Source organism: Heliangelus exortis, chromosome 6 (genome assembly GCF_036169615.1).
Source record: "Heliangelus exortis chromosome 6, bHelExo1.hap1, whole genome shotgun sequence".
NCBI classification, from domain to species: domain Eukaryota; kingdom Metazoa; phylum Chordata; class Aves; order Apodiformes; family Trochilidae; genus Heliangelus; species Heliangelus exortis.
In genome coordinates this window covers 33,688,597-33,716,149 of record NC_092427.1, presented here as the reverse complement: position 1 = coordinate 33,716,149, position 27,553 = coordinate 33,688,597, and the positions used below count along the sequence as shown (strand labels likewise).

Sequence of the window (27,553 nt, the reverse complement as noted above, 5' to 3'; positions counted from 1 at the left end):
GTTCACAGAAACTCTAAGGAGAAGCATTCAGTAGTGTTTTGCTAGCAACATCAAACAGAAGTCAGAAACCAAAAAAATCTCTATGAAAGTCACACATTTCATCCCAGTTTCCAAAACATTTGGGTAAGTGCCTTTTTACTCTCCCACTTCCTAAAAATAACCTGCTGCTTTCAATAGGGAAAAAAACAAAACAAATACTGGCTTTAAAAGCATTAGAAAACAGATTTAATTTTTAAAACACTGCATTTTCCAGGATATTTATTGCTGAGCAATTATCTTGCATTATGCCTAACAATGATTATGCCAGTATGCATTAATGAATTACATTACTCTTGGAACAAACTATATATGATAGAAACAAAAGAAGTAATTTTAAAACCAGGAGTATTCCCTTCCTTCCAATCTTGTTCTATCTGCAAGAAAACCTGATAAACTTACTTTGTTCTCTGTGGTAGAATAATCATAATTGGATACAAAAGGAGATCCTTCTTCCTCCAGTTGACAAGCACTGTGTCTAGTGAAACCTGGGGAAGGATTTCAGTCCTGTCAACCTAAATTATACTCTGCTGTGCAACAAAATACAGATGTCAGAGCTAGTAGAAAGGCTTTATACATGTTCTCTCTCAAAGAGCTCTGGTATTGTCATCTGCTTCCAAAAGACAGATGGCAAATACCTTGCAGAGAAGAGGATCTGTCCTGGACATCCCATTAGCCATTTAATTATCTCTGTTGAACCTGAATAGGATTTTTCCTACTGCTTTCAGATGGATGATGGAGAACTTGGGGAGCAGCAAAGTGAGATTCAGAGATGGGGTGCACCATGAACAGATGAACACGGAACAGCTCATAAAAGTAAAAGAGTTCTGGTAGAAGGGATACTGATGTCTTGAGCTTTTTGACTTGCACTATGAAGAATTCTACAATATTTTAAACTAGGCTTTCTAGCCTTGATTGGCTAGACAGTTAGAAGGAAAGTTATGTCCTGACACTGAAGATGGGTCACTTTTGTGTTACAGCATTGTCCTCTCTGTTAGCAGAGCTGGTTGCTCCATACACAATCTAGAAAAACCATCTATTTAATTGCTGGCAGATTATTGTCAAACTCTCCACTGTATTTTCTTTATGAGGGAAAAAAAAAAGAAAAAAAAAAAGTATCTGATATCTTCAGATCTTGAAATAAAATAAAAATTAGGAATTTTTTCTTAATATTCTGAAATCTTTAAGGTTATATTTATTGTATTCATTGAATTTTCATTTTGACAAGTGCCATGGACAGAAAGAAGGCAGAGATAGAAAGACTCACTGGGTATGTAAAAATAATCTCCAAGTAAAGCCCAACAATTGTAGAAATAGAATTGTAGAACATAGAATTGTAGAAAAGAAACAATTGTAGAAAAGAATTCTGCTTACAATGGAAAAGTCCATTGTATTTAGCAGATCCCCTATAGAGGTACAACATTTTATAAAAGGTTCCATTTTAGTACTTTACCAAAGCACATTTGGCCAAACATGAAACGTGTTAGATACACCCATAGGGCTACACACACTCAAGAGGTCCTGTAAGGCCACTCTCAGTGTGCATTAAAGTTACTTTATGTTCAAAAAGTGAGTACTGATGCTCAAAAGCTATTAAGAGGAAGTAAAAAACCCAGAGGTCTGTTTAGAGTGAAAATTTCAAGATAGACACTAAGGAGCAACCAGTAAGAGAATGAGAATTGTGCCTGTGTCTCTACACACACGTGCCCTGGTATCATCTTTACTCCTGTACAAAGTTATTATAATGTCAAAAGGGTGGGAAAACAAATTTAAACCTATTTATCTGCAGGATTTCAAGTCTGTATTTTTATACCTTAATTAATTTGGGTACCCTTGTTCCTCAGCTGTCCCTTAAAGGAGAACCAGAACCCTGTATAAATTCTATGAATGCAGAGTGTATATCTACTTGTTTTCTTATCTTTTACACTCCAATTCCCTTGATTGCTTCCCTCACAGTGAGTAAGGGCCCGTGTTGAAAAAAAGAAAAAAAATCACTGAAAAATTTGTAATAACTTATTTTCTAATAACCAATCTATTCACATAAATTAAGATACCTCTGAAACAATGACAGAAGTGTCATGTGTTTAACAGAAGTTTGAAAAGCTTTACTCATTTCAAAAAGGTTTTGAAAATCTGATACTAAACACAATCCCTTACTATGAAAGCCAATAGATTTCTCTTTAATGTTAATACATTCAGAATCTTTGCTCCAATTGGTTAGCCTCATGACAGCATTAAGCTGGGTTTCTACAGATATGACAGGCTTTTAAGTGATTTTAACAGTGCTCAAAATTGGAAAAAATTGGCAATATCCGTTTTGTCACTCCTCCTAAATGAATCTCAGAATATCTTGAGAACTTATTGTATTGGTTTTTAGGCTTTATCATATTACATTCTTCCATATTACATTACATATTACAGCTTACTGTCTTTAGCCTTTTTGAAAACATTCTGAAGAATCCCAACATTTCAACAAGGATGTCTCTTAAGTCAAAAGCACAAATTTTAAACTGATCACAAAAGTATGGAAACCAAAAGGATGATTATGACAAATTAATCTCCTTAATTTCTGTCTTGTAGACCAGGTATGTGTTAAGGTCATTCATTGTAATGTGTGCTAAGGAGAAACATTCAAGTCTTGCACACAGTTATGGCTATTATGAATCTTATTTCAAGACATAATCCATCCTACAGTAACTTAGTGGAAGCTACTGAGATATAGCCTACCACATATAATAGAACTTCCAAGCTCACAAGAGTTGAATTTCTTCAGTTTTCCTGCATAGGAGTGCTCTATATCTTTTAACACAGTTAAGACCAAGGAGAATGTATAGATTTTTAAAACCATGATAGAGCAGCAAGTTCAGACTCATCACATCACAGCCATAATGGTACTGCCTGTTTGGGGCTGGGAAGGTTCTATTCCAGTCCCTGTTCCAATTATTTCCACGTAGCTGAAACATGCTGTATGTTTAATAACACAAATATTGTGTTATTAGAAACCCCTTAGAAGGGGTTTTTCCTCATAGGAAAAACCCTTCACTATTTGGGGATGTCTTCTCCTGCCCTATCCAAGCAAATGATACTTTGATGATGATTCCTAAACCACTACACATAACAATTCATTCCTCAAGTAGGCACCAGCCTGTGCTGAACTCCCAGAACCAGAAGAAAAAAATAAAAGCAAATCCTCCAAAGTACACAAAAAATAAAAATACAAACATCAGACAACTGCCAACAGCAGATTCAGAGACTGATCCCATAACTGAACCAGTGACTGTATAAGTAGAGGGTATGGTACCTACACCTGTTATGTTTTCAAAATAAATAAAATTGAACACGAAACAAAGAAAACAAAACCCAAAACCTATGCAACAGAACAGGAAAAAAACCAAAACAAAACCAAAAACCAACAGAAATCCCCCAACTTCAGAAGACAAGTGTTAAAAACTAGAAGGGACTCTTCCCAGAAAGTTTCCTATTGGATGGCTTAAATATCTATGCCTGAAATTTATTCTCTCTTTCTTTCTATACAGATCTGAGCTACCAACTCTGGTCCATAGCTCTGGGTATGGTGACTAAATGAATAAACACTGAAACAAAACCATCACAGCTTCACTGCACCTCAGTCCTTTGGGAAAGTTAAGCTTTGCTACCAAGGTTTCAAGAAGTCAGTATGCAGATTCACAGCATATCAATATCATCTTATTTAAACCAGATTTTTCAAATACATATAAAGATGAAGACTGCAAGTTAATTGCACTTGAACAATATTCACACATCTTTAACCCTGCCAGTGAGCACCAAGTGCTGTTTGCCTTGGAAAGCAGAGGCAGGAGGGGCTAATAGCTGCCTCCTGAAAAGCAAAACTCCACCAGTATGCATATAATCTTTCTTGAGACCCTTGTAACATGCAGCCATAAAGAATCTTCACTCAGAGACCTATCACTCTATTTTGAGAGAAGAAACTGCAGTGAAAGCACAGACCATAAAATGACTCTATTAGCACACATGCACTCAAGAAAATGCTGCTTTTAAAAGGCAAACCTAGGAGTCAGCTGGTGAAACAAAAATCGGAACCCCCAACACAGAACTGCATCCTATAGTTGTTACACCAAGCTGCAAGCTATTCTCTCTCCTCCTTCCCCCAACATCATACATTGACATTGCCAATTTTATTAATCACCCCAGCTCTTCAGAGTACTTAGGTGACTTTCAGGACAATCACAGACAAACAATGAAAGTAGTCATTACTGAAAATTAAATTACTTGATGTTTTGGATTTATAGAATCATAGAATTGGCTGGGTTGGAAGGGACCTCAGAGATCATCAAGTCCAACCCTTGATCCACTCCCGCTGCAGTTCCCAGCCCATGTCACTGAGTGCCACATCCAGGCTCTTTTGAAATATCTCCAGGGATGGAGAATCCACTACTTCCCTGGGCAGCCCATTCCAACGTCTGATCACCCTCTCCAGAAAGAAATTCTTTCTAATGTCCAACCTAAACCTCCCCTGGCACAACTTGAGACCTCTTGTGCCCTCTTGTCTTGCTGAGAGTTGCCTGGGAAAAGAGCCCAACTCCCCCCTGGCTCCAACCTCCTTTCAGGGAGTTGGAGAGAGTGATGAGGTCTCCCCTGAGCCTCCTCTTCTCCAGCCTCAACACCCCCAGCTCCCTCAGCCCTTCCTCACAGGACTTGTGCTGGATCCCTTCCCAGCCTCCTTGCTCTTCTCTGGACCTGCTCCAGCACCTCAATCTCCTTCCTGAGCTGAGGGAATATACAAACACAACTTCATGAACACTTCTTAGATGCTGCTTTTGCAAAGAACTTCAATGTTGCTATACCATTAAAGAATCAATCATACAAGAAGGAGAGCTGAGCACCTCTATGGATATTTATGCATTTCACATAAGGTCATTTCAAAAGAAATAGCAGGGAATATTGAAAAAGAACAAGCTTTCTGAAATCACTGTTTTAAAAAGTCTTGCTTCTATTGCAGCTTTAGATTTCTGTGAAAAAAACCTGAGCAGAAAGGTAGTAATTGAAAAAGGCAGCAATGTATGAAAATTTCTGTACTCATTATGGCCCAATGCTATCAAGTTCCTGCTGAAACCGTAACTTTAGCTACAGTTTTCTGTGCTTTTCTAAAATTCATTCTGTTTTAATGGAAAACTTATGCAAGAAGACTTTATCTTCCAAAGGTCACTCTTTGGAAAGTGCTCAAATACATATGCACATGCAGAGATGTACACTCTCAACTGGCTCACTGATAGCATGCAAACAAAAAGAGCTGCTGCTGAATTCTTAGGAGCATCTTGGGTTCTACCTTTAAAAAATTAAATAGGTGTTACAGAACAGCTGGGAGGGGGGGAGACTGATGGAAATAAAAATTGCTAATTACCAGTTACCTTGAAAATCGAAAGCATTATTTCAGCTAGAAGAGAAAATTACCTGTGAAATTCCTTACATACATAAACTGGAAAGGAACAGAAGAGGAAGTATTGCTATAAACTGGGAGTACTGGAGACATGAAGTACCACAGGGTATTTGTAGACAACTGCTGATATCTTTGCCAAATTTTTCTTCACTTTGTTTATGACTGTGAGCATGAAGGTTCTAATTTGTTCCTTGAACTACCCATGTTCAAATCTTTTTGGAATTCCACTGCACAAATGATCATGCAAAATTAATGTCATCTTTCTCTTTCATCCAAGATTGTGCCTCTTTGCTAACTGGATTTTTAAAAATATACCTTGCTGGTCACAACTCTCTTATTTAAAAAAAAAAAAATAGCATTCAGCCTTGTGTATTTAACCTTCAGTAAGTTATCCTTCATTATAACCTGACTCAGAATTCTTAAAGAAAGGCCCAAAATGGTTAATACCACTGTTTTTAAACTCCAACAAAATCAGATGCAACAAGATGAGGGCATAATTACAATAGAAGCCAAATTTAAATAGTTTTCTCACTTCAAAGCTCCTTTTAGAGGAGCTGAATATTGCTGAAGCTGCCAGTAAAAAAATTCTATCCAAGCAGTGATACCTCACTATGCTGCCCCTGAAACTGAATGGCTTCAACACTCAGACAAGGTTCTTCACCAGCTGACAGGGATTAAATTTTCAAATGTTGCTGGAATCAATCAAGTGTAAGAGAGAATTTATTTTGCAGTCTTTTCATTTACTGGACAAACACACAACCAAACAGCAGCACCTAATCAGCCAAAAGGAAAAAGGTGATTTGAAAGCAACGTTCACTAAAACAAATGAACCAACCCCTGAATTTCCTTCAAATTCACTGGAGAGTTTTATAAGCAACCCCTATACTCCCGTTGCAAGAGGAAAAATTAAGTCAGAACTAATAAGACAGATGATTATTATTTTTTTTAATTTTATTTTCATGCCACAGTAATGTTGGAGCTAAAATTGGTGTAACAAAGGAAGGCAGTTGCTTGTTAATACTGGGGAAGGTGCTTCCTCTCCCGTAGAGCTATTTAACATTTCTGAAATCTTTCAACAAAGGATGTAAAAAAACCCCATGACATTAGGTAAAGTTGATAAGTACCACCATGGGATTATTATGGCATCTTGTAGATGCATAAATTAAGACAGAGACACAACACTTGGCCTCCTGGTATCACTGAAAACAGACAACTGACCCAAGGCTTCCAAATTTCACATTCCTGTTAAAAAAATTTCTCTAAACTGAAAATATTTTCTTGAAGTTCTTCCTCACTTTTCTTCTCCTCTTCTACTCTGGAACCACAAACAGGAGAGTGTGCCAACTTCCATCAATTTTATGATCCCACTCTTCATGTTCTAAGCAATAACACAGGTAGGATCAATGAAAGGGGGTAGATCATACCCCAACCTTCCCCCCCTGTCATAAGTAGGATAAGTGTTCCTATAGTAATACTGGGAATCACTGAATTACTAAATATTTGAGGCATTGCCCATGGATTCCAGTGAAGCTCTACAGTAAATTCACCCTCCTCACTATGCTTAAAAAAAATAGCACTATTAAAAAAAAAAAAAACAAAACAGAATTTTCTCCAAATAGTATAAATGGAGTGATTCAGCACCATACCTTGAATTCTGTTCAGTTATCTGATTTAGAATTAATCATGCATTCCCCATCCAGTTTTCTTCAGTTACGTGGTGCTATTTGCATTCAAGTATCATGAAACTTCAAGTTCATTGTGGTTTTATTGCTCTTCCATGACACTAAGGGGATATCTTGCCTTCAGATACTTTGCCACTGCTTATTATTTAAAATTTATTATTGCTACTGTAATATTATTTAAAATACTAGCAGTCTTAAAGTCTTGCAGGATTGGCCTAAATATTTGGTATAAATACAATGTTCACTGTTATATTGATAATGACATTGATGATGTCAAAAGGATGTTATTTTCAGGGGTTTTCCCCCCTGTTTTTGGCACACACAAAAAGCAGCAAAACTTTCCTCTACACCCTTCCTAGGCTGCTTTGAATGTGATATACATTTTTGCCCTGAATTGTCATCCATGTTTCACCTTCAGCTCTATCCAACAGCTCACATTAAATAGAAATAATTTTATTTTTTTTACATCTGCATTCTGGCACTGTGTCCATGGTCTCCAGCACTGAATAGTTTCATTCACATGAAACCAAACTTGGGATTGTTTACATCTGCTGATTTGCCTGTTTTGTGACTATTTAATTACAGTAGATGGATCAAAATTCTAGAAACTGACAGGTTACAGCACTTTTCACCCCCCAGTAATTTTTTTTAACTTTTACTTTTTTTTACCCACACAAAGAATCACCATTTCATATCTCTTGTACAGTCTGTATTGTACCAATTTCAAATTGGTACTTTTTCCAGTCTCATACTCAATAACCAGATTGTATAGAACTTCCTTAGGGATAATAGAAAGTTGCTGGCAAACATTTCCTCTCCCTGATGAAAAAGTTCATTTTAGGAACAATCTTGATGACTTCCAGCCATCCAAGATCTGTGCATCTTCCTCTTCAGCAAGAGTTAATGAGCTGCATTTCTGCAGTTGAAAAGATACCTATCAAGCACCACAAAATATCACTGTAAAGGCCAAAAGGATAGCTCAAAGGCTCTGTGATACCCACCACTAAACTCTATGACAGATTTTAGTGCAGTCCAAGCTGCAATACAATGCTGTGATAGTTCCAAGTCCAGAGTCAGTTTTATCATTTTATCTCTCAGAGGCTGTTTTTAGGAGCAAAGAGATCTACAACTCTCCAGAACAAAGAAATGGAGAAACATCAACTTGGCTTTTAAATGTGTAACAACATCACCACTTTCACTCAAGCTTAAAATACTGTGGGTTTATCTTGTACTTGTCATGAAACCCTATCTGTGCATATTAGCACAGTTTAGCTGATTAACAGAAATTCACTAATCTGCAGTAAATCATTTCTCTACACCCAATGGCATTCGAGTTACCCAGAAAACGACCTGGCTTAACTGTTTGTTCTTAAATATCCATATTGCTCCCATTATCCTGTTTTTTTTTTACACCTTCTTTAATTACATAATAAAGGTTTGCCAACTTCATATGTCAGAGTTGCATTTTACAGCTAGGAAAGCAGGGACAGAAACTGAGGAGAAACTCAAGAGAATGCATTTCTCCCAGCATTTAACAGTAAAGGATGAAACATACTGAAAAGACACGTTCAAAAGCATATATAAAAAATGCACAAAATAAAGCACAGGAAACCAAACACCTGGAAACATGTTCTGTGTTGTAAGAGAGTGCCCACAAAGTAAAATAATTAGGGCATAATAATAATAAAATAATATTCAGTTTTTCTTCTGAACAATTTGGCAGAGGGGAGGAATATGCTACGAGTCTTCAGAGTGGTAATTTTAGATGAACACTGCTTCTCAGGAATCTGTAGAAATATTGGGAGAATGGCAATTCACAAAATATGCAGTGATGGAAAACTGCAAAGCACTGAGTAGTGTCATTTTTTCAAATATATCAGAGTACTCTTCATACATGATGAGAATACAGCACCCACCCCCTAGGGCTGTCTCACCTCAGCCCTAAGCTGCTGACACAACTACTACCAAAGGCAGAGGGACAGTCAAGTGTCTACAGTTTTTTAAGACTCTTACAAATTAATGTCTCAGTATGGCAGAGTAAACACATAATGATGGACATTTCCTAGAGTTAATTTTGACGTAATAAGTCTGCAAAAAGTGTTAAATTCATCATCATCAGAAATAGAAAACAAGCTTGAAGAGGAAGGGCTGAAGGCAGCATGGAGAAGACCTGAGAGAGAATCCCAACTTAGCACCACACGACCATGAACCCCAGAGTAGCAGAACTTACAAAATAAATTTGAAATCTCCTATGTTCACGTTTCTGATTTTTTGAGGTTTCTTTAAAAATGCTTATGTTATGGGTGCCGCAAGCTTAAAAGAAGGACTAAAGTAATTATTGAAAAAAAATTCCAGTGTTAAAAACAGGGCAGGTCTCTGTTTTCTGTTATTTTGCACCACTGAAACATGACCCGCTTTGGCTATCCAGGTCTGATTTTATTTGATTGTGGGGTTTTGTTTTTGCTTTTTTTAACAGACCAAAATCCGAGTGTTTGGTCTGTTAAAGTAGATTTTATTTTGTATCCATCAAGATTAAATAACATTAATTCAGAAATCTCCTCTATTTGGACTTTTCATCTCCATGCCAAATTCCGTACTCATTTAAAAATGGGGAAAAAGGAGGTGTTTTAAATAGTGAACATGTCTAGTGAGCCAATCAGATAAATTGGTATTAACAGCTAAACCATGTATCAAGATTTTGAGCTATCAAAGTACAGACTTACATAAACCCCCTCAAAATATTATGAAGGAGGCTGTCATTTACAGCCTACACAATATTTAGGTGAAGCAACACATCTTTGCTCACAATGTTTGCCAGACATTTGTAAGTTGTGTTTGTGCTTCCATTTCAATACCAAGTGTCACACTCACCAAAGAAGTTGCTAAAATCAGGAAATAAGTTTAGAGAACTGTGGAAACAGGATATCTAATACACCTAGGACCTCACGTACACTTTGGGGCAGCTCCAGTCTTCCCACTACTGTGGTTTAACAAAGTTAAAGGTGAGGATGAAAAGCAACTTATTACAAAAAGGAAGCAATCCACTTGGGGGGATGCACTTTATTGCTTTTATTTTTATGTTTTTATTAACCTTTTTTTAAATTTAGTTACAGTACTTCTATCTGTAAAAGTTCAGAATCAAACAGCCTCGTACTGCTTGATTAACATGGTAAAGAAATCTATCAATTTTTCAGTACTGGAATTGAATTACAAGCAATGATTTATAAATATGAAACCACATACATAAATGATGAGAAAATAAACACACAATGAATTACAATATAGTTCCTTGTTTCTTCAAAGAATATTATGTTTTCATGCTAAAGCCATAAACACTTAGTGGTGAAATGTAATTCTTTCCCTCTCTCAAGAGAAGTCAAATATTGCAGCTGATCTTTTAACTTTGAGAGGACATAAAAAATACAAATCGTTTCATACTTGTTAGGAATGTTAAATTTAGGGAAAGAGATCTGGAAAATGAAGCAATTTCTAATAAATAAATCTTTTTCAATTCCACATGTCATGTAAGAGGTGTCAGATGAGAAAAAAAAAAATGAAATTACCTAAAATATAAATATCTGCTGAGCTAAGCCATTTTGGTACTTACCAGAGATGGATTGACTGTTTTTTTAATTTAATGCTTTACCATGACTTAAAAGCATGGAAAAATCAGACCTGCATTGAAAAACAGGATTGAGGGTTTTAAAAAGGGTGACTGTGTAACTTTTCTGTCCACAGCTCTACTGCAAAGAATAAAACATACTATAGACCTGTCTCACAAAACCATTTGAGATGACCTCTGACACTTTAATTCATCTTTTTATTCAGAGTGAAAAGTATACCTCTGTAAATGGAGAATGTGTTAGCTATTAAGTGTTTCTCTTAAGCCCAGATGTCTTATTTTTGAAGTAAAGAAAGGAAATAAGTAGTTTTGAGAAAGAATTTCAATAGCAGAACATGATTAACCCAGGAAAGCATTTAGGGAACAGGTAAAATAGAGACATGGGGATTTTCCCCTAACACAGCTCAAAAAGTATTTGTGGTTTTGGGGGTGACTTGGAAGAATCACAAACATAAGCAAAAAATACATAAAGTTTTTGTTAGTTTGCTTTGTTAAACACAGATTACATGTATTTGGGCTGAGTGGGACACCATTTCAGTCCTTATACCACATCGGGCTACTTGGGTACATTACAGCAAATTATAGAGTGGAGCACTGATGCAGCAGAGCACCCAAGAACTTCATCAGCTCCATCAAGTAGGTTCCCTGGGTGCTGAGACTTCTGAATGACAGAGCAGATCTTGGTACTGATGAACCCCTTTCTTCTACAGGCGAGTTCTCAGTTCTTATGGTTCATTAAATTTACAGGGATGAAGCAGGTAGAAGTACCTGTCCCACAGATACTTTAAACTGTAAGAGTAATTAAAGTTTGACCTTACACATTATGCCAAAAGGCACTGCAGTGGACCCATTTATTTTAATAATACTAAAAAAAGTTTGAGATAAAAATGATATAACTGCTTGACTTTCAGAGATGCTAAAATGTAATGCTGCACTAAAAATAAAAACAATGCCAGCTAGAAGCAGGTTTAAAAAAGGATAATTGCCTATAAAGAAGAATTTAATTAGAAATGTGGCAGAATCTTCACCACCTGCAAACTTTCAAGTTTAATGGCTCTCTAAAAAGGGGTGACTCTTTCCCACATGGCAAGATAATTGTAATGTAGATGATTCTTACACCAGAAGCTCAAGGTAATACCTTGAAACAGATCTGGGAGTACTTTTAAGTTTTTAATCCTTTGGCTGAAGACTTGGTTGGCTCCTTGACAGTACCATGGGGAATAAAGGGAACCAAGCAAAAGCAGGGGTTAAACCAGTTGAGCTGTTTGGAAGGGGAAGCAGAGATTCAGTGGCAGACAGACAGGAGGTATGGTAGCAACTTGGAAGAAATAGTGAAGGAGAGAAACAGAGCTTTACTTAAGCAGTTCAGGGCCAACAATACCAAGCAGATGCATTTTTACTGGTACCCCAAAGCTTGGTGTGTCCCCATAAAACCAAATCAACTTGTGAATCTAGGAAATCAACACACGCAACAAAAACCTAACATTCCAACCAAGCAAACGTGTTGCACTTCAGACTAAATTCCACTGGTTTTCTTGTAGACTTAAAGATGTATAGGAAGAATTTCCAAAATTCAGATTATGTTCATAAAAATTCCACCCTCCCATGTATGTATGTATTATTCACATATATATACATTATATAAATATGGTTTTATTTTACGAGAGAACATCTTTTATGTATATGTTAATTACCTATACACAGTTAGTATTCTATATTAAATTATACAGATCCAAACCATGACCTGTTAAGTTAGTTATCAGCCTAGGAGATGATGTTTTGTACAGTTTTGACTTAATCATATTGAAGTGCAGCTCCTTAAAGAACAATCTAGACAGTATATTCTGATTCTGTACCTACTCACTGCCTAGAGCTGGCTGAAAATTATTTGGCAGCTGCATAGCCATTCAAACACCTTTAGCTCTGAGGTTACTCAATCATTAATCCCACAAAGAGTTTTACATTTGATTTAAAACACTCTTGGAGCAATTGTGCTCCTCTCTGCCTCCTGTCCCCAGACCATTATTCCCACGTGTGCTGGGAATCCTTCTGTACCAACAAGAATTCCTGCACGACCATCTCTGCCAGGGAATTGGCCAGAAGGGAAAAAATAACAAACCAGAACAACTGTGTTCAAGTTTTCTCCTACCACATGCCAACAAAAAGCAAGGGCTTACAATAAACACTAATAGTGGAAGAGCAGCAGGATTCTCTCTGCCAGCTTCTACAGTGGTTTCTACTGGAGGACTGAACTGGAAACAACAGCATGAATGTACATAGGAAATCTTTCAATAAATAATGATCTTTTCCTGGGTGAAGTAAGAGTCACACTTCAGTCCACAGAGGGGTTACACCAAAAATAGTCAGGAAAGACACAAATCCAATTCCTTTATCCTCAATCTGCTGCTTCCATACAGCATTCTGAGAAATCACCTCAGCTTGACAAACTGTTCAGATGCTGACATGGAGGTAAATTCCCTGTATCTTATAAATAAAAATTTTTACATAACTATACACAGCTCAACATTAAGCTTACAAGAAATGCAAAACATCAGTAAATGCAAAAGTCAGAGTTCATTAGCTTGCTCTAATGCCATGAAGACATTTTTATGATGCTCATTTATTTGAATAGGCCATTAAAATATAAATTCAAAGACACTGGGCAAACAAATATCAAATTTTATGAAACAAAGCTTTCTCAACGAAATGTTAAATGGCAACTGTGCATTAAGTGCTTGCTTAATCTTCCTTGAGATTTTAACCATGTCTATTGACAAAAAAAGAACACAAGGGGCATTAAGTGTCCCACTGGCCCCTCCTGCAGGTCTCCAAGGAGTATTTAACATAAACACTAATTTATGGCATTACACACTTGTACTTCAAGTATTTCTAATTCTACTTCAGGGTATTAGGCCAACTGCTGTTTAAATTATGTGTAATTTAGCTGAATCATGACCCTCCACTGGAAAAATCTGCCTTATAGATCATGCCCTTAGAGAGTTGAATGCTGTAATGACAACTTACCACTGAGCTAATCAAGAATCAGAAAACCAAGTTCAAATTAACTAAAGCAGAGGCACTGAAACAGAAAAATTAATTAATAGTGTTATCCAGGTCATGCATTCTAGAACCTTCTACCATTTACTGCTGCAGTAAAAATAAAATTTAACCCTCTGCAAAATAATGTAGGAAAGTTGAAATGTTTATTTTTACTCCATTACAGTGAAATTAGAATATGTTCATCAATCAGTTTGGAATGTTTAGATCCCATCACTGGTCAGCATTTGATTTTGACAGTGCCAGTGCTTAATCCTGGTCCTATCTGTGTGCAAGTCTATGAATTTTCCATATCATTTCTGCTATAACTTTGGAATGCTACATGGTCCTTTTCCTAAGAATAAGTGATGGACACAAAAACTACACAGACCTTTAACAGTCCAAGGATTTTGTGTTCTTAAACTATAGGCCTTTGCACATAAAAACAGCTTTGTCTTTTAAGTCCAGTATTCCAAATATTATGTAAGTGTGCTGCAAATCAGCAAAAGAATTTGCATCTAAGCATCTTAAATAAATCTCTTTCAAGTGAGTCAATCTCTAAAAAAATTATTCTGTGTTTTGGACTCACAATCAGTCCTATCAACATTTTTTGCCAATGGGTCTGGCTTTAGCCCACCCTGTGGCAGAAGAGACCATTAGGTAGTCTTTTTCAAGTGCAGAGATAAAAGGACAATCCAGTACATACATGAGAGATATTTTCAGTTGCTGTTGTCAGCCTTCCACTTGTTTTCAGGCAGCAAGATCCTTTTACAACTGGCACACTTTGAATTTTATTTTAAAATTATTATATCTCTTCCTCCTGTTTTTTTTGTCTCAGCTCCAAACTGCCCCAAGAGAAACCTTTCATCAAGAAAGTCTTGGCTAAGCAGCAGAAGAGTAAGGAAAAAGCTAAGAATTTGGATACCTGTTGTTTTATTTCAGAAAGAGAGCCAAGAATGAGAGCCTTTCATCCAAACCATCCAGTAAGTAGTGGATTCTCCATCCCTGGAGATATTTCAAAAGAGCCTGGATGTGGCACTCAGTGCCATGGGCTGGGAACTGCAGCGGGAGTGGATCAAGGGTTGGACTTGATGATCTCTGAGGTCCCTTCCAACCCAGCCAGTTCTAGGATTCTCTGATTCTGTGCTAATTGAGAACCACAGAACGTGGCTGAGCCAGAATTGGGAAGCAGCAGCACAGAGTCACAGACACACACAAAAGCTCCTGAACTAGAAGCAAACTGAAGTCATCCTTGGTCATCTTACAAAATGATACCAATAATTCCAGATCCAAGGAGCTTTTTATTTGAAACAGTGTTTGCATACCACCTACCTTGAGGACATCAAAAGGGAGGTCAGAGAGAACTGCAGACTATTGATCTGGTTTTGAGAAGTAATAAGATGATGCCAGTATTTCTAAGATGTGATGTCACAGCAACAGCCATCTTGGTGCCAGATTAAAGATAACCTTTGGGAAAACCAGCAGCATCCACAGATCTGACTTCAGCTCTACACTTCTACACTTCTTCAGAGGTACTTCAATGGATTTTTGGATTTATAATCAAATGGATTTCAACTTGATGTATAATCAAAAAACGTGCTTGCTGCAGTGAACACACTGCTGCAATTGAATTAAGCAAGCCAAGAAAAAGTTTCTGGTAACCACTAGATTGCTAAACAGATGCTGTTGCTTATCCTCATGTCAACACAATAAAATTTTGCTACATAGTTTCAGCTTAGCCTTCCTTTCACAGAGCTAAATAAAATATTCAGTTTTCCAGAGGCTCCTAATTCCCTATCCACCCTTATTCAGCTTTATTTAACGTTTTTGGGAAGGCTGTCACAATGATATCCATAAATAAACTCTTATCCATAGCACTAATCCCCCAACGTTTTGCTTTTTTTTCAATAAATCAATGGAAACTGCACAGCTGCTGCATTTCCCCTACCCAGACAACCCTTTCTCTCTGCACTAAAGAGAAGAGAATCAAGGAGACTGCAGCTTCAGTGGCCTGCAGCTGTGTTTGCAGTCTAAGTAATGAATCACCAGGTGTAGAGATGGGACATAAAAAAGGATAAGAGAGAACAAACAAAAAAGACAGAGAGGAAAAGCCTATTTGTAATAGTCATGCCATTACTTAGGGAAGAAACCACAAGTCTGACTTGAGTCATTCATCCCAGTCTTTAAAAAACCCTCTATCAACCAAAACAAAATCCAAATAAATCTTTTCTGCAAAGCAGTTCACAGCAGCAATTAAAGCAGCTTACCCTTTTGCATTCAAATGTCTTGCCAAGGTGTAGAGCAGAGAATAATTCTCATGTGGAACATATCACTTGTTTGTCAATATTTTTGAAGGTTTGTCAGTGCTACTTGACAGTTTCTCATGTGCTAGAATAAAAAGAAACAATGACAGTTATTAGCTGTGAACTCCTATGTTATCAAAACATAGAAATTGTTTTCCCTTTCTATGAAATTTAGTCTAAACAACTTAATGGGAATACATTTTACACAATCTTCTTTTAATAGAATTCTGCTGGAAAAGCCTAACTCAGACTAGAAAGTTAGCAGCAATAGAACCATAGCTTCAAATTGAAATTATAATTCCAAATATTTTCTTATAGTCTCTTTACTCAGAACTGCCCTACACTGACAAAATAACCACTTAATACAGAGAACCATAGCTTAAACATTTATTGATTTCCACTAAACATGAGACATGTAAGGCATGCAGAATTAATCCAAAATCCTTTTCCTTTAAGGAGAATACTACACTCCCACAGATGCTAGGAACTGCACCTGTAGAAATGGTCCAACATAAGGAAGTTCAGTCCACTCCTGCAGAACCAGGAGCCAAATGAGTTTGCTCCTGCTCTATTTCTGGTCTTCACAGAGAGCAGCAGGTGATTTGGTCCATGCTAAGTAACCACTCTGGCCTTTACTCCTTGATGCTGGCCAAGCATCCTCTGTATTGAACAGAGGATTTTAAAATACTCCTTTTTATTGAATGTTTAGATAAGCCATACCAATGTAAATCTTGATATTTTTGATGATTTACTCTGGGATGCTTAGTGATATTATTGCCTCTTGGATCTATTAACTTTAAGGTATTGAGATATCAAGTCTAAAATTTTACCTAACCAGCAAAGGAATATTATTTCCCTGAGCCACAAAATTAATAAATTAACCTACATCTTTGGCAAATTCTTTTTATTTCTCTGTTTTTTGCTACCCCAGTGTAAAAACTCATCTTTGTGAGGAACAGGAACTCACGCAATTTCTTTTCTTTTCCCTACATGTCTAGAGAAATGTAAAGAGAAATATATAGCAAAGAAGGGGTATTTTCTTCATGGTTAAATTATAAATTGACACGAAAGAGTGAAAAAAGTCAATAAAGTTCTTGATTATGTTGAACTAGTAGAGGTTTTCAGTCTTTTAATGATTCAGTATATTTACAAGGATGGTAAACTTTGCCTCTTCCCAAGACTCTAAGCAGCCTCATTTGGGTTCATGTACTTTGAATTGTTTCTCAAGGGTAAAGTAGCTTTCTGCCTGGTTCTCTCCCTTTTATTAAAAATAAATTTGTGTTTTCTTTTGCCTTTTCAACTTCTCTATTTGTTTTCCTGTGCTCTGTTTTCTTCAGCGTGTGTCTCCCTATTTCATTGAAGTCAAATGTCAGTAACTGGCTCAGAAAACACTGTAGCAGGAATCCATTTGTCAGGGCTTCTCAGATGAAGGGCTGATATTTTCAAGACTACAACATTCTGGTATGTTTAAAATTATTATTTTCTAGGTATATCAGTCATTATCAGACATGTAATTTTTACCACTACGACACCCTTAGATCTTCATAGAAACACAAGAAGAAATAGCAATAAAACAGATGACAAACTTGATACTGACTGATTATCTGAGTTTTCTTTTGGTAATTTTGGCATCTCCAAGACTCAATACCATCACACATAAAGTTGATATTTATGGCAGTGAAATGAAGTTGCCACTATGATCTCAATTCAGTAAGAGTAAAGCTCCCTTTAAACTTTAAGCTCTGACTGTCTCTACTGAAACACTACCCACATGAGACAATATTACTCAATACAGACCTAGATTGTTAAATGAAGTTTATTTTAGGTAAAGGTATTTTTTCTACTCAAGAAACAGAATAGCACTGGAGGCATCACCTTGCACCAAGGGCTTACTTGTTCTATTTATGCTACTAGGGACAAAAGTCAGACTTACCAAACAAAGCTTACTTGAACACTTAAATTCCAAATAATGTCATCTAGCTAGTTGATGGTAGCTGATTATCTATGTACTCCTAAATAGTTACTAGTGGTTCAGCAAGTTCATTAACTAAATCCTTTAATGCTCAATAGAGTTTGTCCTTCAGACAGCTTGATTTGTACTGCTTGCATTTACAACACTGTCACTACTGGCTTTTTATCAGCAAGTTAGTAGAAAAACACCATGACTTTCCTCCTCATTTTTCCTATAAACCTCTAGTTAGGAAAAAATTGATAAATCCTGAGAAAAAAGAAAAAAAAAAAATATCTGATAATTAATTTTGTTTGGTATTTTGCCTCTCCTTCTATAATTGGTAAGAATCCATTCTGCATTTCATGCTTTTCCTGTAAAACTTGGTAGGCTAAGTCCAAAAAAGGCCCAGAAAGTATGACTACTGATACAGCATAGCAGCAGAAAAAGAAAAACTGAGTGCTAATGCATGAGAACCTTTTTCTAACAGGCTGTATACTGCACCACAACATTATAATTCCACTGCCTGGGTTTTCTGCCAAACAAAATGTGTGTCAATTTCTGTAATTCTGCAATACATCATGCTCACCTATTTCATTTGCTTCCATTGTGCCTTTATAGGAACACCAAGATAATAAATGCTGAAGGTCATTTGTGTAAAGAGTATGTTCTGGAGTTACAACATACACAGGTTTTTTTTCCCTTGATCTAATGTGAAATGTATGCTGTGCCATTTCATGATGATGACAGTACTGAACTCAACAAGCAAATGCTACACCTTCATGTTGATGATACAGTTCTTAATTTTTTCTTTATGAAAAGAGGTCGAGAACTGGTACTTTCAGCTTTTGCAATAATGTATTTTTGTTTCTATTTTCAATTCTACTTGAAATCTGTACTACTTAAGAGTTTGATATTCTAGACAGAAGATAAAATCATTAACCTTTTCCACATGTAATGACTTTGTGGCTCTGCTTGAGCTTGCACAGCCAAGCATCTCCCATCTCCCTGAAGACAGCACAACCTCTAAATCTTCAGCTTGCTTCTGCAAACTCAGGGTCTAAAGATAGCATCCATTCTAACATATTTTTCTCTCTACTGACACAGGATTCAACCCAGAAAACATGTCTCCAACACACATTTAAGCATTATTCACACCTAGATCAACAGTTCACTCATGGGAGTCAAACCTTGCTTAATAAAAAAACGAAAAATAAAAAAATGTTTGAACACTTTGATTTGCTTCTCTGTACTTTTTTCACTTAACTAGATGGTAGCACTATTCTAACTCTACTTTCCATGCTAAAAGCAGAAGAAGAGAAAAGGTCATAGCCCACTCTGGAAGGCAACACTCATTATTGCACTGTTCAAAGTGGGATCAAAAGGAGCAATGGAACTGGGAACCACTGACCCCATGGCTCTACTCTTTTTTGCTTACTTGCCCCTCATTGTACAGTGCCTGAAGGCACTGACATAGCTGCCTTCCAGATAACTGTTCTTCAGAAACTGATTCATATGACACTGTTCACAGTCACAGCTACCAATACTTCAAGAATTACATTTATAGAAGAGCTCTCAATAGAAGGTCTCGGATATGCAGCAGAACCTTAGGGCAATTCACTGCCTATACTCAAGGCACAGACACTTCAGAAATCATGCAGAGAGGTTCTTGATAAACTGAAGCTATCAGAGAAAAACATGGAAGTCCCTTTGCTGTGATCTGCTCTTGTACAGAAGCCAACAATTTTTTTCAGAGTACAGCATCAGCTCTTCAGTTTTAAGCAGCTGGTAAAACAGTATTTCTAACACTGAGTAGCACTCCCTCTCCTCATTTACACCTGATTATCACAATAACAAAAATATTTATAAGTGCATTGTATATAAAAATTCTAAAGAATATTTTCACTAACACATGTCAAAATATTTGCAGGCAGTACAGTACCATATACAGGCCAGTATTACCCATACCATATAACACAAGAAGGAAAGAAAGCACAAGTAAGAACCTCAGCTACCAGAATACAGTCCAAAATATACAAGTCCCAGCACACAGAATAAGATTTTCCTAAATATTCAATTTTTACTTTACTTTTGAGAGTGGGAAGATGCCTCTTTAGAATTACAGCTTAATGGAAGCCATGACAATTTTAGAAGACACCAAATAGCATTTAGTCTAGGCTATAAAATCCTTGCAAGATACACTATGCTTGATATCATCTCAGAGCAAAATGTTTCAAACCATTTAAACTTTGCTCTTTGAAAATTCTGGGATAAATAACCACACTTGTCCTAGAGAGCACATACAGCATATCTGGTGCAAATAAACTCATATTGATCATGCTATATAAAAAAACATTCCAAACCTTAAATCTACATGAAAAGTAAGTCTCCTCAGCTCCCAACAGTCTCAACTAAACTTCCCTTTCCAGTGTTGGTTGTAGCCATCTCTGATGATTTGTTTTCTTCAGTTCATACATGCATGCCCTAGTGCCTTCCTGTATCATTTCTATGTGACTGACTGTGCAATATACTTTACATTATTCTTCCTTTGAGTGCTTATAATATTTATAGACATTCTGGGCCAACAGATGTAAAACCTGCTTTTCCATAATAGGATTAAAAGTCTTATGTCTCATTACCCTGGTAGGTACTGTACATTACCAGTGCTTTTACCTATGCAGTAACTACTGCTGAAAATATCTTGAATCTGTGGTGTAATGCTATATAACCTTGCCTAAATCATAATGCCAAGATGTAAAGGCCTGAAGTAAATTCTAAAGTGGGTGATACAAGACAGAGAAAGCAAAACTGAATTACTCAATAGATTTAAAGCCACCCTGAAATATAAATGTTACAGCAGTGTCATAAAATAATGACCTAGAGCAGATTAAGGAAGGAAGCAACCAGAACATGGATGAGCTGTCAGCAACTGGATTCAAATTGAAACCTCTTGTCAAGTCCTATGATTGTCCCAACAACCTGTTTTGTATAATATTTACAAAAGGTTGGGGACAGAGCTTTCAAAACTTTGATGTCATAGTACAGGAAGCTTTCCAGGTAATAAAAAAGAGGAGGGAAAAAAAAAACAAAAACAGGGAATTAGGGTGCTTCTCAGGAGAGAGCTCTGACTTTTTTTTTCCACAAATAACATTGTGGAAAAGACTAGAAAAATAAAAAAACAAAGGATTAAATACATTCCCAGACTAGACATAGTAATTTCTCGTTCTCTAAGTAAGACTAGATTAGCAAAGATGAAACTAAAGGTGAAGATACTCTTAAGCAAGGAAGAAACATCAAAGTAGAATATAACTTAATTCCTTCTTATAAGAGAAATTTATCCCAGGGATATTCTGAAGATCTCTAAGACTAGAGAAATGAGCAATATATACAGCCCTACCATAGGATGCAACAGCTATTTTATTCCTACATTTTATGACCAACTACCAAAATAGCTCTGACCAGATGAAGAAAAATCTCCTTATCATTGCAAAGAAGTCCCAAAATCTGACAGTAGCCTAATGAACTGAAGTAATGCAACCTGTCTAAAATCCTACTTATTTTACAGCCTCTTGATAGGCAGCAGGGCCAGTTAAGGGTATGCATGAATTGTTTTAACACATTTCTATGGGATGCTTAAAACTGATTCAGAGGACAACCTACATTTTCATTTGTCTCAGCAGGTATTTAGGCAGAGCATCACCACTGCTGGGTAAGCAGCTGCAGGACTGAGCAGATCCCATTCCTGCAGGACTGAGCAGATCCCATTCCTGCATATTCCCCTAGAGATGGTGGCCATGAATGAAGGGGCATTTTACTCAGCTACCAAAATCACTGCTCATCTGAATTACTCTGCTCAGCACAGACAAGCCAGCAATGGCTCACTACTCACCTTCATTGCTGTGAGGAGGGGCTAACTGCCAAAGAGAACAAACTACTCATAAACCCATTTTGATTTCAGAGAATATTTCATATTTAATTTTTTTCCAGATCGTGTCAGGAATTTATTGCCTGCTTATTCTATTGTTATTCTGACTAAAAATCAATACTGGAGAAAAAAGACAACTTATGACACTGTGGGAGTGCTGGACAACAGAAATTTTCAGAAAAACATGAAAGAACAATGAAGCAGAAAAAACCAGACAAGCCAGTGACTTGAGACTTCAGATATAGTTGTATGCTTATTTTTTATCTGACATTAAACATCACCTGACTGTGCCTGGATTACTGACCTGGAGAATGGAGATAGTTTGAGTGCACCAAGCTGAATGAGTAAGCAAAGCACTCTGTCCTGGTTTGAGCCAGGATAAAGGTGATTTTCTGTCTTGTATTTTTGCTTTCAGCTAAGTCTCCTGTAAGTAGCTGGATGTGCTGAAATCAACAGCAAGTTTCTCAGACAGTGTCTGATTCTAGGACTGATAACACTGGATGTTTATAGTTACTGCTAGAGACTGGTGTGCAGAGCCAAGGCCACTGCTCAGCTCTGAGGAACATTTTACCCTCCGGAAGGAGAAAAGGAGTAAAGAGGTCCCACCTGCAGCCTCCTTTGGGGAGGAATGGAGAAGATAAATGGCCAAAATTGACCAAACAGAGTATTCCATCCCATACACGTCATACTCAGTATAAATTGGAGGGATCACGAGCGTCAAACCCCTTCCTGCTTCCCCTTCTTCACCTGTCCCTGTTTGCTTCAGCATCCTGGGAGGATTCCATCCATTCCTCTGCCTGTGCTCCTGATCTGTGCCAGCCTGAATCTGTGTGTTCCTGCCTCCAGCTCCCAACTGCTGCTGACCCCAGGAGTCCAGCCTGGACTTTCCCAGAGCTGCCCTGCAGCCTCGGGGGTGACATGAGAGTTACTGGGGGAAAGGAGGGAGGAACATGGTATCAATTTTCCTGTATATTTGTATATATTTAGTAATTTTTCCTTTTTATCATTACTGTTCCACTAAAGTTGTGTAGTTTAGTTTCCAACCCATAAGTCTCTCTCCCTTATTCTCTCTCCTTCCTTTATCTGGTAGGGGAGGGGGATTAATAGAGAGCATCTGTCATTTGGTTTGATTGCCAGGTCAATGTTAAACCCTGACACACTCCTGGAAGAATGAGAAAGAGAATGAAAGGAGTTTTTAGCTATTGGTAGATGGTATTTGCCTTGGAGTAGGCAAAGCTGACAGAAATTAAAGTATGTTTTGCTGTATGAAAAGTACTATGTTTGAATAAAAATCTTTTATCACCAAACCCCATTTATTAATTGTAACCTTCTCCAAAGTATTGATAAGAAGCTGAATTAAAACCACTATCAGACAAGAACTCCATACAGTTTTTCCCATAACATGAAAACTAATGTAGAGGTCCTTGCCTTACAGCAAACACCACCAGGCTGGAGTTCATAGTCTACAAAATGATTCTTCAGCAGCCAGTATTTACACACATAGAAACCCCTTATTCTCACACCAACTGATCTGCAAATATACTTTCATATGATATATTTATTTACAAGTATAATTAAAAAACCTGTCACAATACACTTCAATGCATAGTATAAAAGATGTCAAAGACACAAGAAAAGCTCACTGACCAACTTATATTATACTCTGCTAGAAACGAGTGGAACAAGAAATCTCTAAATGTTTGTGGTGCTGAAAAAATACAAACCAAAATATTTGACTGTCAGATGATTTGAATTCAGATGGAAATATTAAAAAAGCTATTCTGATATATACCCACATGCTACTTCCAAAACACCTAAAAGATGAAATCATTTCATGTAGATCATGACAGTCTCATGACATCAATAGAACAGGGATAGATCAGCACACTAAGTCAAAAAAAAAAAAAAAAAAAAAAAAAAGTCTAAGGCAGTGAATTATTTTTCCTTATGCCACTGAATGAATTTATTACATGCAAGTCCATACACTTACCTGTATATATGTGTGTATATACATGCATAGAGCACCAATATACAATTTCCCTCCATTTCATACTTTATCAGTTACTGATCTTAGTGGCACTGTTCCCAAGAAAGCCTCAAAAGCAGGCAACAAATCTTTCCTTCAGTTGTTGACTCTTTTCCCCTTTCAGTCTGAGTTAGGATGAGACGGACACAAAAAACAATGCAAGGCTCTGAAGCTGCTGTTTTGCAATTAAGCACCACAAATTTCCTGATATAAGAGTTGGGATTCAGAACCCTTTCCTCTGTATATTTTATAAGGTAATTATAGTACTGCTTCTCGCACAACATGACTCATGCAAGCCCAGTTTGTTTTCTGTGCACTTGAATGAGTGAAGATGCCAAAAGTTTCTCAGTGACAGAAAAAAATATCTCTGCCTTCCAAAACAGCTTTGCCCTCTGAAGCTGTCCTGCACGGTGCTGAATTTATTCCCACAAGATCCCTCTTCACTGCAGGGAAAAAAAAAAAAAAAAAAAAGGAAAAAAAGAGAAAAAAAAAAGAAAAAAAAAAAAGAAAAAACGAAAGAAAGAAAAGAAGAAAAAAAAAGAAAAAAAAAAAGGTGTATATCGTAACACTGTGTAGCATAAGATTTACCATTTGGTAAAGATGTTTTCCTCTTGTGGCTGCTATAGCTCAGGAAGTTCAAAGTATTGCTGCCCTAGGAACTGCCCATGCCCCTCCACTGCAGGAGTACCAGAAGCAGATGAAATCAGCCCAGAATGTATCCCATTTGCCATGTGGCAAAAAGCAGCCTCTGCAGCAAGGAACAGGAGGGATGACCTCAGGATCCAGTGCAAATGCATCTCTCTGACTAGGAAATTTTGTTATGATAGGAAAGTCAGCAACCACAGTGAAATCATGAATATAGCACTTAAAAGGAGCTCTTAAATACTGAATTGCAAGACTTGTGAAATATCACTAACAGGTGACAGTAATAAAAAATAAATTAAAAAAAACCAACCAAGCAACACTTTAAGCCAAATTTCAGTCTCGACATTAGTTGTTAACTCAAGAAGATAAGCAGGATTATAAACTTTGACAAAAGTTTACAGGGAGTGGATCTAAAGGAAGGTGGAAAATGGATACAATCAAGTTAAATTTCATCGCAGAAGTGTGTGTGTGAAAATCTATAGTAGATGCCTGTTCTTAATTGATTCCCTCACCCCAAAAAGCTTTGGGAAATACTCCTTTTAAATTCAAAAAAGGATAATCTTGTGCTTGGTATGTTAAGTAAACAAAGCTGAGAGTTGAGTGAGGAATGCCAGCAAAGTTTTCCAGTTTGCTAAACTGACACACAAACAGAAATAAAGCTGTGCTTAGGTTCAGGTAGCTATCACACTAATTATTCACTCCTGAAAAACAACAACACACAAATTGGATTATTTGGAAATAACAGACAGGTAAACTTCATCGTGTCCTATCTTCTGTTTTTATTGGGATTTTAAATACTTGCACATTCGAGGCAAAGCTGTGGTCATCCTCAGACATAAGAACATTTCAAGTTTGAGACACGAAGGCATCCTACTCTTTAAGCTTGAGCTTTTCAGCAAACACTAAACTTGGTTTTCAGACTTACAACAGTTTCATGATTTCAAACCTGTGAAAATCCAGAGAAGTGCTTGACACCTGCTCCTCACTCCCAGAGGAAGAGTCACATCAAAATCTTTCAGCAACGGGATACACTGGGTTTCAGTGCAGGTTCTCTAAATCTAGCAGTCCTATGAAACCCCAACCAAAATGAGAATTCAGACCATTCCTTGTAAGCCTGAGGGCTGATTGTCTGAAGCTGATTTAAGGGAGCACATACTCTACTTCTTTCCTCCTATTTGGATTATAATTTTGATTCAAACATACTGACTCATTTGGGAGCAGTTTTAAAGAAAATATTTGGCTTTGTCCACTGATAAAAGTTTGATTAGGTTTGTGATTTAGACAAAATTATTTAAATAAAGCCAGGTTACAGGTGACATCTTGTCTAAATCCATGCAGCCCAGAGCTGCAAAAAACAGAGTAACTTGAACATCTAGCCCTTGAAAACACAATTTATTATGATTTCATATTTCTACAAATGGGTGTAAAAAGAAAATGGAATTGTTATGACTGAAGAGTAAAACTGTCAACACAGATCTTGTAGCCTGAGCAATTTTCTGAGTGGTCATGTTACTCCCCAATAATAAAACACATTTGCTCTGTATCCAAACAGAAAATTGTGAGTAAATGAATTTATCATCAAAATACAATTTAGTTTCACTCTTCAATCCTGGATTGACTTGGGAAAAGAACTGAAACAATTTAAGGTTTTCAAAACAGCAAATAAAAATAGATTAAGAGCTCCAAATCATACAATACTCAATCCCAACTAACTGGTATCTCTTTCAATAGCATGTAGGTATTGAAATAGTAATATAAAAACTATTTAAAAATATAAAATTATATAAAGATATATAATTCCTCACAGGACTTGTGCTGGATCCCTTCACAGCCTCCTTGCCCTTCTCTGGACCTGCTCCAGCACCTCAATCTCCTTCCTGAGCTGAGGGGCCCAGAACAGGATACAGTTAACACGACAAACTACAAATTTATGTTTAAACTAAGAAAGATTTTGGCATTTATTTGTTAGAGGTGGGATAGTGGAGAAGGTTAAATACAACGCATCAATTTAAATGTTGATCTTCACATACGTTTTAAATGCAAGTAGACTGTATCCAGGAAAAGGAAGGACACAACAGAAAAAAAGACTGCCAAACTACAAACCTTAGTAGTCACTAGAAAAGACTATATGGAAACAATTTTTTATTTATTGCATATTTTAATCTGAAATCGATGTATTATTTAGATACTTATACTATGAGAACACTCCTTTATCAAGAAGCAAGCAAAACAAACTTTTAAAAAGTACTGTAGCTGGGCTTCTCAATCAGGTAAAGCCATGGATTTTTTTACAAATCTTAAGAAGGTTACCTTCAATTTTCATCTGAATTTTTAAAAGCTCTCAGAGATTTATTTGCTAAACATATTCCACTACAAAAGCCTGTTTAGCTGTGATCAGTGGCCTAAAGCCAGATATACTCCAACCTTGTTTTGCAAATCACATTACATAAAGCAAGGATAAGCCTGAGTTATAATGAAAAAATATATTAGATTGATAAAACACACTTAGATAAGAAGATCAAAAATTATGCCTGAACCTAAGCTATTAATAGGATTGAATTTAAACTTCTCTGGCAAGTTTCAAGCAAAGTAAATTCTAGATTCACCTACCTGAAACACAACACTCCATTAAACATACTTTCAAGATTATTTCTGTTTCTTTAAGGAACCTATAGTCAACCTGAATGCAGGTGACTAAAAGGAAGTTTTACTAGAAGCCATCCATCACTCTGCCCCAAGGTCTCACCTCTAAAGTAAAAAACTCCTGTGAGTTCTGTGAAATAAGAGTCATCCTTCAGTATTTTTGTGGCTCTGGATCATTTGATTGCAGATTACACTTACACTGGATAACATCTTCCCTCCCTGCCTTCAATGCCATTACAGTAATGACCTC

General features: G+C 36.8%; 1 protein-coding gene across 8 annotated transcripts in view; it reads right to left on the bottom strand.

Annotated features, from left to right (window-relative positions):
- Nucleotides 1–27,553, bottom strand: part of GULP1 (GULP PTB domain containing engulfment adaptor 1) — a 146,126-nt gene that overhangs the window by 82,378 nt on the left and 36,195 nt on the right. For all 8 annotated transcript variants that reach the window (XM_071747785.1, XM_071747786.1, XM_071747783.1 and 5 more), the window contains one exon: nucleotides 16,081–16,201. The gene's annotated coding sequence lies outside the window, so the exon portion shown is untranslated. The remainder of the gene's footprint in view (nucleotides 1–16,080; nucleotides 16,202–27,553) is intronic.